Consider the following 10,604-nt stretch of genomic DNA (forward strand, 5'->3'; position numbering starts at 1 on the left):
CTGTCCCAGTGGTCTCTATTCCACCCTCGTAATCCTACTGATAATTCTTCCAACTACGTCTAGTCCTTCTCTTTTTCCAAGCTTTTGCACATGCTGCTCACTCAAGCTTTAAACTTCGTCACCAACTTTCCCCATCCTTGCATCTGATTTTACTACACTACACTGTACCACTGTTCAGCGGCACCTTCTGGCTAGCTCCCAATTTTGTTTCAGATCATGTATCCTGGAAGCATTCCTCTGACTCTTCTAAGCTTGGTTCAATGTCCCTTTGAAGGACTTCCAGTGGATACCATGTACTATCCTTAAATATACTCTTAACATTTCTGGTTATCATTTTTTATATTCTGCATTAGACAATGAGAACTGTGCTTTCTCTCCTTTGAACTCTAGAGTTCAGCTTGTTCTTAGAACATCATGACTGTCCAATAAATATGTGTTAAATGAATATGTAAGGTTGATGTCTGTATGTTTCTGAGAAAGAGGTTCAGCATGGAGTGACTGGAACTCTCTTCTGACCAACTTCATGGCCATTTCTGATAATGTGTTTCAGGATTCTGGTACAACTTGACTAGAATAACTAGTTCCCAATGATATTACCACTTTGTTTCTTGTGACTTTTTTGAAGAATTTTGATGAGAAATCAGGAAGAGTAAATGAGGAACAGCAAGCTATTTCAGCTTAGAAATCTTATCACCTCCTTTTTTCATTAATTACAAATGAAGTTTACAATTTATTTCTATAGAATTTCCCCTATTGTTCAAACCTATCAAGATTATTTTGGTAACTGATACTTTAATTTAGATAAGATTTGCTCCTAGTTTTGTATCATTTAAAAAAACAAATAATGTTTATTTATTTTGGAGAGAAAGAGAGAAGGAGAGAGAGAGAGAGGGAGAGAGAGACAGAATTTGAGTGGGGGAGGGGCAGAGAGAGAGAGAGAGACAGACAGACAGAATCTGAAGCAAGCTCCAGGCTCTGAGTTGTCAGCACAGAGTCCGACGTGGGGCTCAGACCCACAAACCACAAGATCATGACCTGACTGAAGTCAGATGCTTAACCAACTGAGCTACCCAGGGGCCCCTGTATCATTTTTAATTTGATAATGTTGTTCACATCTATGTGCATTACTGAACAGTTGGTGTATGTGGCAGGTATTTTGAATTAGCTTCTTTTAAATATTATTTAACAGAAGACCATAGAGGAAGGGAAGGAAAAAAAAGTTATAGAGAGGGAAGCAAACCATAAGTGAGAACAAACTGAGGGTTGATGGGGTGGGGAAGGTGGGTGATGGGCATTAAGGAGGGCACTTGTTGGGATGAGCACTGAGTATTTTATTAAGTGATGAATTACAGGAATCAACTCTTGACGGCAAGACTACACTGTATGTTAGCTAACTTCACAATAAAACAAAATAAATAAATAAATAAATATTACTTATAAGAATGGAGAAGCCAAATAAAATCAAATCAACATTTTGTGGCATAGAATTAAAACTATTTCCCTGCAAATTGATTGTTATTAACACAGTTGTATACAATTGCCAAACCAGATTCACATGGGATATCTGTCAAATACCATGATGAAATCAAACTCATTATGTCTATGGCATTTCTCTGATAGAGACAAAAAAATTATGTTAGTCCCGTGTTTCTTCTTTTTGGTGAACCAATACACCTCTACTAATAAGTGAAATTGCAAATGTCATTTCTTTTCCTCCAATATATTGCATGATATTCCAGTTTCTCATAGAGTTTCATAAGTGACATAAGAACCAGCTGTAATTATCACATTATGAGAAAGCAGCCAACTGGTATTATAAAGACAAGATTGGATGATTTCCAGAGATAAACTGATGGATTGATGTACACAGACTTCAGTGAAAAATTTCTGTTTTTACAAGTGGTAGTAATGACATGAGGACAAGAAGAAAAAAATGAAATTGAATATATGTGAATAGACATTTTGAAGTGGTTCATATGTTTGAAACATTGTGAAATGAATACTGGGTATCTAAGAGAAAATTAAATTCTCTAATGTCTCTGAAAACTATTTCCTAGGTGAATGGCTTTATTTATGTCTAAAAGTGTAAGGATCAGAGTTTGAGGAGAGTAAAGTCTACTTGGGACAATACTCGGGAACTTCATCGTGATTTACAAGACTAAAATACGTATCCTTACTATCTATACACTTGACTGCGCTTTAGCAGTGCCCTGGACATATCTCTGGCATTGTGCTTCTAAATGTATTACATATATCTTTTCGTATTTCTGTTTTGCTCATGAGACTGTAAGAATTTAAAAAAAAAAAGCTGCTTGTTATTCATCTTCCTATCTTTAGTGACTATCTTTATGCCTGGAACATATTGGTGCTTTATACATTTTTGTTAAAGTAATAAATGAATAAACATTTTTTGTGAAGTTGGAGACCTTTTTTTCCTGGTTGCTACAGAGTAAAGTCCAATAGAAGTTGTAAATTTAGGGAAAGAAAAGAAATATGAAACAACTTTGATAGTGCTTGGCAATCCATTAAAGATGATTAAAAGAATAATTATGTAGTAGCAAAATTATATCCTTCTTCGCATTATTTTCTATTAAATTTATATGTGTAAATCTTATATCCTAATAAAATATTATTAATTTTTGGAATACTCTAACTGGTTTCCCTGCTCTGTCTGGAGCAGTTTACTCACAACAAAGCATATAGAGCAATCATGTTAAATGTAGGTCAAGTAATATTATTCCTCTGCTCAAACACCTTCAGTGGTTTCCTGATGATGAACAAGATTTGCCATCTCTGGCTTCTCCAACTTCTCTGACTTCCTCGTCCTGGCTCTCCTTCTAGCTCACTCTGTTCCACCCCGCTGATGCCAAGTGTAGTACTGCCTTAGGGCATTTGTCCTTGGAGTATCCCTCTGTCTGGAAGGCTTCTCCTCTAGAAATCACAAGCCTTGTGCCCTTACCTCCTCCTGGTCCTTACTCAGATTCCATCCACCTTTTCAGTGAGGAATTCCATGCATCCTGTTTGAATCACCACTGATCCCTGAGATTGTTATCCACGTGTAACTTTCCTTACCCTCTTGCCTCTGCTTTAATGATCATTTATCACTAACATACTATGTATTTTATTTATCGTTCTTAGTGTTGTCTCATCACAAGGGAAGGGATTTTGGCTTTTTTTTTCTTTTGTTTTTCAGTGTTTATAAATTCCAGCACCCAGAAGAGTGTCTGGAATTTGGTAGACATTCAAAAAAAAATGTTGAGTTGATGAAAAAAATAAACACTTGATAGTAGATGCATTTTATCGTGATATACTACGTTTTGTGATGACATTTTTATCCTTATATTAAAATGTATCCTCAAAATAATAAATTCCATATTTGATACATAGAGGACATTGCTTTTGCACGCAAATACTAAATTCCAACACAAAAATTTCCAAGATCCTCTCTTTTCAAGGCAGATAGGAATAAAATATGCAATGTTGAATTAGGAATAAAACATTTTTTTAGATCCCAACTAATTGGCCTTTTGAAAGAAATAATTTTCTTTTTTGTAGTGCTAATCCTAAAAAGTATTTCTGTCTAATACATGATCAAGACCATTAATAAATATCTATCTTTGAAACTCCTTCATAGAGGGGTGCCTGGTTGGCTCAGTTGGTTAAGTGTATGACTCTTGATTTTAGCTCAGGTCATGATCTCATGGTTTGCGAGATTAAGTCCCATGTCAGGGGATTCTCTCTTTGGATTCTCTCCTTTCTGCCCCTTCCCCACTTTTGTGCACTGTCTCTCTAAAAATAAATAAACTTAAAAAAAAAAAACCTATTTCATAGAGTATAATATGCACCAAAGAACTTTACGAAAGTAGCACCAGCATTGCCAATTTTTATTTTTAACTGATAAACTATATTATCATGGTAAACATTAAAATGTAAGTCAATATCAAGGCAATGATGAATACCTTTGTAAATTTAGTGAGTTTTCCAAGACACTAAATGATTTTCTAGCTTATCATAGATTTCACGTGTGACATGAGAATCAGCTGTGACCACCCCATCGTTAGATAAACGCCCACAAACTGGCAGCTGACAAACAAATTTGGATGACTTCCAAAGACTCAGGAAAAAACCTTTAACTCAAACTCTGGCTCAACCACCCCTCTGTCCAGAAGGTAAGGACAAAAAGATTATATTTGAATAAAGCATGATTACACTTCATAAAATACTCCCAAGATTTTGTCTTGAAAATGAATGGGTAAGGGAAAACATGTAGGTGGTAAGGGTTGGAGTCAAGCTAGCTGTCTGTTTTCTGGTCTTCATGTCTTTTTAAAGCTTGTTTTTGTACCTTTTCGATAATGAAAACAAGATGTGCATTCCTTCCAAATACCTAATCTTATCCTGTGACCTCAACCTGGCCAACAACCAAACCGTCTCCCCTCAACCAAAAATTCAAACCCTCCCAGAATAAATATGCCTTTGAGTCAGGAAGACCTTTTACATTATTGTGCAGTTATGCGATGCCTGCACAGCTTAGTATTAGTCATTAATGAAGTAGATTAGCATTTGTCCTGGTCCTTCAGATAATGGCAATGTTAAGGTAACGTGTTCCAACACTTTGATAAGCCCCCTGGTTTGGCTTAACCCCCCAAAGTGTCAGAATATTACTTGGATCACGTATAAAGTTGATATTGCTGCTATTTTCCCAGTCTAGAGATAATACAGGTCAAAAAAATGGAACAACATGTGAAGTGCTGTACTTAACCGCACTGAACTTTTTTGTGTGTGGTATTTGACAGTGATTTATATATTTTTGTATCATGTATAAGGATATCTCATGGAGAATTTTAATTTCTCTACAAATAGTAAACTATCATTTTTATTTAAGCTGTCATTTTATTTCCTTTATATCTATTTTTTTTAACCTTTTCTTTTTGTTTTGTTTTCGAAAGTCCAAAGCTAGTACCCTGCTATCTACCTGAATTTTGGAAATATTATAGAAACTGAAATTTGATGAGCCACCAGAAAATAATATTTACATAAGGTTTATTTTTATTTATTTATTTATTTATTTATTTATTTTTAAAGCGAGAGAGAGAACAGAGAGAGAGTGTGTAAGCAGGGGCAGAGGAGGGTCAGAGAGAAGGAGACACAGAATCCGAAGCAGGCTTCAGGCTCTGAGCTGTCAGCACAGAGCCCTATGCGGGGCTTCAACTCAGGAGCTGTGAGATCATGACCTGAGCCGAAGTCGATTAACTGACTGAGCCACCCAGGCGCCCCCAAAATCAAATTTATATAGAAGAAACGGTTTCAAAACACAAAATCATTTTGAGTTAACAAAGTGTCATGTTTTGAGTGGTGGAAGAAGTATTTCTTTATTGTTTCTTAGCACAGCAGTTATGAATAATCACCATCCTTGGATACCATCCATCTCCTGCTCTGCCCTGCTGCAAGTCAGATTATGACTGGGACTAGATGTCATTTTGAATACAATAAAATCCACAACCATGCTGAGGTGCCGGGAAAAATATTCTCGCAATTACAAACACTATAAAAGAAAAATGCCTGGAAGTTGGTGCTTTCACGAAAATGTACATATTACTTGGCGACTTCTTGGATGTATCTGAAGAAGGCAGCAATAGGCTGGGATGAGGTGACCTGGGCTCCTATTAATTGATAGAGAACGAGGGAGATATTTTTGGAGAAATAAAATGTTAAAGGAAATAGTTTGCTCTTCATCTAAGGAGCAACTGTCAGTAACGTTGCAGAAAGAAATAATAAAGATTCCTATATATTTGGTTTTAATCTATTTTCTTTACTCAGATCGCATACATTTGAAGATCAATGAAGGAACTCTAAAAAATATTTTCTTTTGTGCTATCCAACTATGTATTTGAACTGAAACCGATGTGTTTTTCTCAAGGTTTCTTGTTTGTTTGTTTGTTTGTTTGTTTTAGTAAGCTCTACATCCAACATGGGTCTTGAACTCACCACCTCGAGATCGAGTCACACACTCTTCCCACTAAGGCATCCAGGTACCCCTGAAATCGGTGGTTTTTAAAATTATATAAAGGATGCCTCTGCTTCCCCTGCCATCCAATCCCACATTTCAACATTGTTATCTGTGTCTATTGTTGCATCAGATATTTACTTCTATTATGATGACCAGCAGCAGTACAATCAAAATTTTCTTTCATGTTGAAACATTCATTCTTGGGGCGCCTGGGTGGCGCAGTCGGTTGAGCGTCCGACTTCAGCCAGGTCACCATCTCGCGGTCCGTGAGTTCGAGCCCCGCGTCGGGCTCTGGGCTGATGGCTCAGAGCCTGGAGCCTGTTTCCAATTCTGTGTCTCCCTCTCTCTCTGCCCCTCCCCTGTTCATGCTCTGTCTCTCTCTGTCCCAAAAATAAATAAACGTTGAAAAAAAAAATTAAAAAAAAAAAAAAAAAGAAACATTCATTCTTGTTATGTGCTCTGATTTTGTTGGTAAAAACATACAAATCTATATTCTTTCCCCCACATCTCCTATTTGAACTGAGTTGTTTTTTATTGGTGGCTTCTAGCCCTCTTAATACAAATTCTGGCAAACAAGAATAGTGTAACACTATCCAGATGGCTTTCTAAGCAGGTACTTTTGGGTATGTAAATACGAAGGTCATTCATCTATAACAGATGGGCGACTTTTGCATTCTGTTTATGAGGGTGAGTCCAGCTTATTTCAGGTTCTTCCTTCAGGAATTTAGAGTTCTTTTAGAGCACAAAAGGAGGCTTTAATACCCTTGGAAGACAGCTTTGGTTGGACCATGGTGCTCATAGCAGTGATAACTGAATAATCTCCATGATTCATCTTTACATTTCGTTTAAGAACAAAACATATTTGTTTTATGTCAATATTTGCTTCTGTGAAATGATTGTTTTGTAGCCTAGTTCCTTCAGAATTTCACCCTTAGTATTCATAAAAGCTACTAATAGTGATGTCCATTTCCTGACACTCCATGAAATCTGTGAATCATTTCTGACACCTCTTACCCTCAAATTAATGCCTTTTTTCTTCATGTGGATTTAGATCAATAGCAATATAAAGAAAGCAACTCTCCAATATAAATACTCTGTGTTTGTGATGCACAATTAACCTTTAAATTACGCTGAGATTTGAGAAGAAACACAAGATATTTGCCAATTTTCCCCATCAGTAATAAAACCAGTCATTTTCATGTATCACTACAAACTAAGCACTATAGCATTTCATGAATTTCATAAAAATATTATTTTTCAAGTTTGCAATGGGAAGAAAGAGTTTGTCTTTTTTATTTGGAATAGCATAGTGACAATGTTAGGTATATTTTTATTAGAGATTTTGATAGTTTTAATAACAATTCTACATGCAATAACAAAAATACATTTAGCTAAGTTTAGTGATTTTTCTCCATATCATTTAAAAAATTTTACTTAGTAAAGTGAAAGATAAAAATAATGAATAATATTGTGAAAGCTAATTGGGCATCATTCTAGTTTCTACTTACTGTTTTCTTTCTTTTAAAAGTAGGCTGACAAAGATTTCTTGGATATGACACCAAACGTACAGGCAACAACAGAAATAATAGATCAGTTGGACTTCATCCAAATTAAAACATTTGTGCATCAAAGGACACTATGAAGAGAGTGAGAAGATAATCTATAGAATGAGGAAAATATTTGCAAATCCTATAACTGACAGGGATGGGAATTCAGAATATAGAAAGAACTCCTATACTTCAACAACAACAACAAAAAAACAAACAACCCAATTCAAAAATAGGCAAGGAATTTGAATAGACATTTCTCCAAGGAAGATATACAAATGGCCAATAAACACATGAAAAGATGCTCAGTAATGTTAGTCATTAGGGAAATGCAAATCAAAACCATAATGAGCTATCACTTCACATCCATTGGAATGGCTGTAATTAATAAACAAAGAAACAAACAGAAAGAGAAATAACAAGTGATAAGGAGGATGTGGAGAAATTGCAACTCTCATGCATTCCTGATGGGAATGTAGAGTAGTACAGCTATGGTGAAAAACATTCTGGTAGTTCCCCCCCAAATTAAACATAGTTGCCATATAATTCAGCTGTTCCACTTCTGAGTGCATTCCCCCCAAAAATGAAACCAAGCACTCAGCAGGTGTTTGTACACCAGTGTTCATAGAAGCAGCATTATTCACAATAGCCCAGAGGTGGAAACAACCAAGATGTCTGTCAACAAATGAATTTTTTTTTTTACCGTTTATTTATTTTTGAGAGGCAGAGAGAGAAAGAGCACGAGTGGGGGAGGGGCAGAGAGAGAGGGAGACAAAGAATCCAAAGCAGGCTCCAGGCTCAGCTGTCAGCACAGAGCCCAACACAAGACTCGAACTCACAAACCACGAGATCATGACCTGAGCTGAAGTTGGAGCCTTAACCGACCGAGCCACCCAGGGGCCCCAAATGTTGTTGTTGTTGTTTTTAAACAGAACAGCTTCTTTATTTTAAAGTTTATTTTATTTATTTTGAGGGAGAGAACAAGCACATTCAAGAAGGAGAGGGACAGAGAAAGAAGGAAAGAGAGAGGATCTCAAGCAGGCTCGCTTCTATTAGCATGGAGCCCAATGTGGGGCTTGATATCATGAACTGTGAGATCATGACCTGAGCTGAAATCAAGGGTGGGATGCTTAACGAACTGAGCCACCCAGACACCCCCAAATGAATGTGGTTTTTTTTTAAAAAGAGTGGTGTATACCCATACAATGGAATTTTACTCAGCCTTAAAAAGGGATGAAATTCTGATCCCTGCTACAACATGCATATCATAACTACTACACCAAATGAAATAAGTCAAAACACAAACATGACTCCATTATGTTAGGTATTTAGAATAGACAAATTCAGGGACACCTGGGTGGCTCAGCCGGTTAAGAGTCCTGACTCTTGATTTCAGTTCAGCTCATGATCTCACCCTTAGTGACTTCGAGCCCCATGTAGGGCTCTGTGCTGAGAGTGAGGAGCCTCCTTGGGATTTTCTTTCTGCCTCTCCCTCCCTCTCTCTCTCTCAAAAATAAATAGATAAACTTAAAAAAAAAAGAATAGACAAATGCATAGAGAAAAGTAGAATAGAAGTAACTAGGGACTAAAGGAAGGGAAGAACAGGGAATTATTATTTAATGGACACAGACTTTCTGTTTCATATAATGAAAAATTCTAAAAATGGTTAGTGGTAATTGTTGCATGACATCATGAATGTACTTAATGTCACCAAATTGTACTCTTTAAAATGGTTAAAATGGTAAACTTTATGTTATGTATATTTTATTACACTTTTTGAAAATAAGAGAATTTTGAAAACAGTAAGCCAAAGAGTATTTTCAGCTGCCTGTATATGACACCTGCCTCTGTTTAGGAAGTGAGAGGGATTGGACTATCTCAGTTCAATAAACTAACTTTCTTCTGTATAAATCTATAATTCCTGTATCTTTTTTGTGTGTGATTTTTAATCCCTATTTGGTTTTGCCCTGGACTATTGCATAAATTTTTCCTTTTGCATTTTTTAAGGCTTATTTATTTATCTTTAAAGTAAGCTCTATGATCAATGTATGGCTTGAACTCATGACCCCAAAGATCACGAGTCACATGCTCTACCAACTGGGCCAGCCAGGCACCCCTCCTTTTGCATTTTTTTGAAGCTCTTATTGCACTGGGAGCAACCTTTTGGCTTTGGCTTTTATCTTAGATGATAATCTTATTCCATAAGCTTGCTGATCTTGTGACTTGCTTCCTAGGTTTTCACAATATGCAGCCTGATGTTGATAAATCCAGTGTTACCACCACATGACATGACCTAGATAGTACAATGTTTGCCTTCATAGAATTTATGTTCATATAAATGTCAGAGGAGCAAGTAAGTATAGAAAGAAAGCCAAGGGCATAAAGCTTAGTTGCTCTTTATTCTATGGATTCATATGATCTATATTAAAATTTGTAACTTAAACATTCCCATGAGCTTTTAATGAATAATACCTCAATGCACCCGTAAGTATTCAGGCTATTTCTCATTCCTGCCCTTTTCCCTGAAATGGTCTGTTCATATTTTTGTTTTTTACATGAGACTCAAGGTCAGAGACTGTATCTTATTCATCTTTACATTTCCAATCCTTAGCACAGTGCTCAATCACTCTTGACTGACCTATACCATTTAATAATATAATAATAATATTTTCTCTTTTCCCCATTCCATACATTTTGATATGCATTATTTGTTTTAACCTTTAAAATAACTTTAAAAGGTAGGTATGTTGTAATTAATCTACAAATGATAAAACTGGAGGTTGGGTGGTTTCCTGAAGGTGAAATAGCATCTCAGTGGTAGAACCAAATTCTCACCGGGGTCCCTTGCTTCAGGAGTTGATATATGTTCAATGACATCATAGTTACCTCCCTGAATATCATTCAGATAACATTGTTAGGAGAGAATACTTCATCCACACTCCTCCTGTCTCTTTCCACATTGAGACAACCGAATTCATTGTGTCCCAAAGGAAAGAGTGAGATTCACCTAGCTGGTCAATCTGAAAAAACTAAATTAAGCATGCTCTGCT

Source organism: Puma concolor, chromosome B1 (genome assembly GCF_028749965.1).
Source record: "Puma concolor isolate L17-30 chromosome B1, mPumCon1.1.hap2, whole genome shotgun sequence".
NCBI classification, from domain to species: Eukaryota; Metazoa; Chordata; class Mammalia; order Carnivora; family Felidae; genus Puma; species Puma concolor.